The following is a 6,036-nucleotide window of genomic DNA, read 5'->3' as shown; positions in this document are numbered from 1 at the left end:
CCTGTAATCCCAGCACTTTGGGAGGCCAAGGTGGGCGGATCACCTGAGGTTGGTAATTCAAGACCAACCTGACCAACATGGAGAAACCCCGTCTCTACTAAAAATACAAAATTAGCTGGATGTGGTGGCACATGCCTGCAATGCCAGCTACTTAGGAGGCTGAGGCAGAGGAATCACTTGAACCCAGGAGACAGAGGTTGCGATGAGCCGAAATCATGCCATTGCACTCCAGCCTGGGCAACAAGAGCGAAACTCCATCTCAAAAGAGAAAAAAAAAAAAAGAAAGAAATAGTAGCCCAGCCCTGTTGTGTGATTAGAAACCAAGTCTCCTGATCATTGGCTTCAAATTCGGCCTGCACAACCCAAAACCTTCTGCTTTTGGATGCAGACTGACTAGGGTTGGAATGCTCAAGTGACTTCTGTGAACCTTGAGCAGCTCACTGTTCATCTTTGAAAACAGGAAGAATACAACTACCACCCCTCCCTGGGTTACGCTAATCACCTAGCACAGGGCCTGGTAAAAAACAAGCCCTCAAAAATGTCAGTTTCAGCCAGGTGTAGTGGCTCATGCCTATAATTCCAGCATGTTGAGAAGCCAAGGTGGCTTGAGCCCAGGAGCTCAAGACCAGCCTAGACAACCTGGAGAAATCCCATCTCTACTAAAAGTAGAAAAATTAGCTGGATGTAGTGGCACAGGCCTGTAGTCCCAGCTACTTGGGAGGCTGAAGTGGGTGGATGGTTTGAGTCTGGGTGATCAAGGCTGCAGTAAACAGAGATCTTGCTACTGTACTCCAGACTGGGAAACAGAGTGAGACCCTGTCTTAAAAAAACAAAACAAAACACAAACAAACAAAAAAAACTGTCAGTTTCCTCTCTTTATGTTTAGTTTTAAACCCATCCAAAATTTGGAGCATTAATATCATTTGTTGATGAGGTTGTCTTTCTTCTCATTTCATGTGATGTATCACGAATTCTGACTAAATTGAAAGCAATTCATTCTTGGCCATATCAAAGGATTTGTCACAACTTAGCAAGGTAGAAAAGGTCAAGTGTAAAACATGTGGCAGGAAGGTGTGATTTCATGGACACACGCAATCAATGTTCCAAGTAGGTGAGTGTTTGTGGTTGTGGGGTGAGGGGTATTGGGAAGGGTTTTACTTTCAGTCCCCTGAATACCTCTTTCCCACTCATCACACTGAGAGGTCACCCTTAGAGTCACTCCTTTGCACCTGGGAGAATTGTGGATCTCCCTGGTTCCCTGTGAAAAAGTCTAAGTGTCCCCAGGCAAAGAAAAAGCAGCTGCCCAGCTTAGAGAACAGTATCCTGGGACTACACAACTGAAGAATGGCCTGGGAACAGATAGGGGAGGAGAAAGAGGGAGGAAAACAGAGAAGCACTGGAGGAGAAGGCACCAGGGACAAGGGATAATTCCCCCAGCTCCACGGGTTTCTTCTGCTTGTTATAGCCCATGAGAAGCAGAACATCCTCCCAAAGACACTGCATCATTGGCACACAGTATATGCTAGGATGGCACTCTACTAATGCTTCACGGCATTTGCACATTTAATCATTACAACAATCCCATCAGGTTGTCACTATTATTCTTCCCATTTTACAGATTAAGAAACTGAGACACAGAGAGGCTAAGTGTCATATCCAAGTCACACAGCTGTGTGATGGAGCCTGGAAATGAGCCCAAGAAGCTTGACTTCAATGTCAAACTCTGCACCACCACATTAGAAACACATTCCCCACGCAGAAACACACACACACACACGCACGCACACACGCACATACACTCTGGGAGGACTCTCAGGGAACTCCTGCTTTCTCAGACTGCTAGGTGCCAAGTTCTGCTTTTTAGAGCCAGTGAGATAAGGAGAACTTGCTCTATTTCATGTAAGAAAGCTTATCTGTTACTAACATAGTAGATTTATCCTCTGTCAATCCAGAAGAAAGAACTAGACCTGAAGGGTGGAGCTTGTAGGAAGAAGACAGTAGCTCAACATTAGCAGTATAAAAAGAAGGGCTGCTGTAATAGGTAATGAGCTACCAGTCAGTGGACATGTTTTTGGTTTGGCAGCTGCAGTCTAGGAATGAGCAGATGGTCTACATCCTGGGGACGAGATTGGAAGAGATGAGAACCAAAGCCCCTCCCAGCCTGGGCAGTCAATCTGAACACACTTCTCCAGACCTGCTATTGCAAAGCAGTGTGCCGAATCAACAGGAGATGCATGTTAAATAAAACCCGACCCAGCCTCTCAAGAGTTTACAATGCGATTCTCAGGTTTTCCAATATCATCTTCATAGAGTTCCTGGAGGAATTTAATAAAGTACAGTGAAGATTCGTTCCTTTCATCTCCTAAGGGTAAGTACGTTCTGACCTGCCCAATAACCCTTTCTCTTCTCTGTCTGCTTCCGGAGAGCACTATGAGGAGTCAGTCTTACTTAAAAAAAAAAAAGTAAGAAAGAAAAAAAGAAAGACATGTATGATATGTTCTACATCTTTGCCTCTGAAGAGGAAATGCTCTGTGTTACTGTAAATAATAATTTGCAGGTCAGTGAAGGTTGTTAAATGCCCTTGATGCCTTTTCTCACTTCCCTCCAGACTCTCGTAATTACTATTGCTCTGAACCCAGCGGGCAAGATGCACATTTCTCTGTCCAGGAAATGACAGCAGCAGTGTGGTACCCTCTTCTCACTTCGGGGAAAGACTGTGTATCTGCATATTGAGCCTATCCAGAGTCCGTGTCAGAGCCGGGTATGTGCCTGCCTGGAAATAGCTGCATGGAAATGCAGGAAGTGGTTGCCCAAAAGACCTGAGGCTGCAGGTCATTGCCCCTGGGTTCTAAAGCTGGCTCTAACACAAGCTGCGTGACCTCAGACAAGTCACAAAATCTTCTGGGACTCTGTTTCTTCATCCGTAAAGCCAAGAACACAGCACTTACCATGACTCATAAATACTAATATATAATGAGAACTCATTCTTTTTATTCAATATCTCATTCAAACACATATGAATCATCACTAAGGACCAGGCACTGTTGTAGTCCCCGGGGGTGCAGTAGTAAACAAAACAGCGAAAGTCTCCCTCTCCCTGGAGTTCCACTGGGAGAAGCAGATAAAGAAATGAATAAACAAAACATGTGAGATTTCTAAGGGCTTTGGCAAAAAGCAAAGCCTAGAAGGGGAAGGAGGAGTGCTGAGGAAAAAAAAGGGGCCTCTCTAAGAGGGTGCCATTGAGATATAGGCTCAAAGGAGGTAAGAAGGTGAGCTGAGAGATCACTGGGGAAACAGTAATCCAGGTAGTGGAGTAGCCAGTGCAAAGGCCCTGAGGCCAGAGTGGCTGAAGCAGAGCGACTGGGAGGGATGCAGACTGGATTCAGAAGAACGTGGAACTGAATAGGGTAGGCCTTGCAAGGCTTTGGGCTTCTCTGAGACAGGAGCTACTGGAGAGTGTTGAGCCACAGAGGAGTGACATAACCTGCCTGGGGTTTTAAAAGAATCTCTCCAGCTTCTGTGTTTAAAAAAAAGAGAAGCAAATAACATATTTCCCAAGGTGTTTTAAAAACACAAAAGTACAACGTGAAAATGAAGCACAGTAAAAACTCAGTCCTCCAAGCCCCTCAGGAAAAAACTTGTTCTGGAAACCAGGTGTGGTAGATTAAATGCAGCCACAAGTTCATCATCACTTTCCCCACTGAGAGCTCAAATTTATTTCCCCTCCCTTCATCTGGTTTGTCCTGCAGCTGCTTATCAAATATGGCCAGAGTATTGCTGTGCCAAATCCAGGCCCAGCCTTTCAGGGGACTGGCAATTTCCTCTCTTTTCCGCTTAGAATTCTCACTCTTGGGACTGCTCTTCTCAGAACCCAGCTGCTATCCATGAAGAGGCCATGTGCAGGTACTCTGGGTGCAGCCCCAGGAGGGCTCCCAGACAACAGTCACCATCAACCACCAGCCATGTGAGGAAACGCTCTCAAGATGTTCCAGTTCAATTAAGCCCCCAGATGACTTTAGCCTCATCCAACATTCTGTGGGGCAGAAGAATCTCCCAGCTGAACCCATTTAACCCATAGCGTCATGAGACAGTAAAATATTTGTTGTTATAAGCCACAATATTTTGGAGTGCTTTGTTATGCAGCAATAGATAACCAAAACTTCAGGGTTTTCTAGAGTTCAGAGCCTACCCAGTAAGGTGTCAAAACTTGAAAAGGAAAAATATTAACTATAATAAATGGAAAACTTTCTAAAACAGAATATACATCTTACTTCCTTCCTAAACAGAGTTTATCCACATTGATCAATCTTTTCTTGGTGATTCAAATGTATCCATGTGAACATCATCATATGTTTGTCTTGTTTTTAATGATGCAAAGATTCCCTAAGGGTCTATTGAAATGATTGGAGCTTTTTCCCTTATACTTACTGGCCCTGCACCTGTTTGCTTCCTTAGGTATTTTTAAAACGATTCCTCCTCCTTCATTTTTCTGTTTGTGCCTGTTTATGTCAGCCTCTCCTCACGCCTTTTCTAATTTGTCATATACATTTTGAATGGAAGAAATTTCTTTTTTTTTTTTTTTTTGAGACGGAGTCTCGCTCTGTCGCCCAGGCTGGAGTGCAGTGGCGCTATCTCAGCTCACTGCAAGCTCCGCCTCCCGGGTCACGCCATTCTCCTGCCTCAGCCTCCCAACTAGCTTGGACTACAGGTGCCCACCACCACGCCCAGCTAATTTTTTGTGTTTTTAGTAGAGACGGGGTTTCACCGTGTTAGCCAGGATGGTCTTGATCTCCTGACCTCGTGATCCGCCCGCCTCAGCCTCCCAAAGTGCTGGGATTACAGGCGTGAGCCACCGTGCCCAGCCGAGTGGAAGACTCTTCTTAGAGTAATTTGAAAAGTATGAATAAACAGGATTAGAGAAAGGGCCTGATTCTACAAAAAGGCATGACTTTATGTTTGTGGATTTTGTGACAGCAGTTTTGTTTATAATCTAGTTCTTCCCAATATTCCATATGAATGGGGCTGCTGGATAACTGAGTTTAGGATGGGGGAGAAGTTTTTGTTATTCCTGTAAATGTATTTAGATACTAGTTCATAGAATCACAGAGCTGGAAGAAACCTTCCAGAGATGTTTACATTCCACTCCCTCAATTTACAGATGAGACCCACAATATTTGTTTGACTTGTACAAAGTGAAAGAGTTAATACCAGCAGAAGCAGGATTAGAGCCTAGGCCTCTACCTCACAGGGCAGTGTTCTTCTATCAGGTCCTTCTGAGCACAATTTGTCCTGTGATCTGTAAATCCTGAGTGAAGCGAGGAAGCCCAAGGAGTACATTCCTATGAGAGCTCATGAAGCATAGGAGAAAGTTCTGCTCATCTGTGCCACTTACCAGCCACATGATATTGGGCAAGCTGCTCGGGCTCTCTCAGCCTAATTTGTTCAGGATAGTGAGTTCCAATATCCAGGATTGTTATGAAAAATAAAAAACACAGGCCAAGTATGAAGCATGGTGTATGGCACTCAATTATTATTCATTTGATGATTGTCATTTTTCTGTAGTGCCTTCTATTAGTCTTAGCCCCTTAGAGCAGACAAAGTGTGAGGCTCCTTGGATTAAAGACTATACCAGCCTCTCCTTCTCCCCATAACCTTAACTACTTGATAGGAATAGTCTAGTCCCGAGACCCTTCCTTCTGTGGGTGGCATTGCCAAAGTTGTCTGGTAAAGGGTTCCACTAAGATATGCATAACTTGCGGAGGTAGAAGAGGAGATGTTGGGAAAGCCCAGCCCAAACAGAATCCAGGTTAGCTGACTCGCATTTTGTTGTTATTTTTGTTGTCGTTGTTGTTGTTGCTTGAGACAGAGTCTCGCTGTGTCACCCAGGCTGGAGTGCAGTGGCGTGATCTTGGCTCACTGCAACCTCCGCCTCCCGAGTTCAAGCCATTCTCCTGCCTCAGCCTCCCGAGAAGCTGGGACTACAGGCATTTGCCACCATGCCCAGCAAATTTTTTGTATTTTTAGTAGAGACAGGGT

General features: G+C 44.8%; 1 long non-coding RNA gene across 1 annotated transcript; it reads left to right on the top strand.

Moving 5' to 3' along the window:
- Positions 1–2,096: 2,096 nt before the first annotated feature.
- LOC129038791 (uncharacterized) lies at positions 2,097–4,237 on the top strand. Its single transcript, XR_008503231.2, has 3 exons — positions 2,097–2,368; positions 2,609–2,761; positions 3,839–4,237. It is a non-coding gene; the product is annotated as an uncharacterized LOC129038791 (long non-coding RNA).
- The last annotated feature ends 1,799 nt before the right edge of the window (positions 4,238–6,036 follow it).

Source organism: Pongo pygmaeus, chromosome 5, assembly GCF_028885625.2.
Source record: "Pongo pygmaeus isolate AG05252 chromosome 5, NHGRI_mPonPyg2-v2.0_pri, whole genome shotgun sequence".
Lineage (NCBI taxonomy): Eukaryota > Metazoa > Chordata > Mammalia > Primates > Hominidae > Pongo > Pongo pygmaeus.
This window is presented reverse-complemented; position numbering and strand designations above follow the sequence as displayed.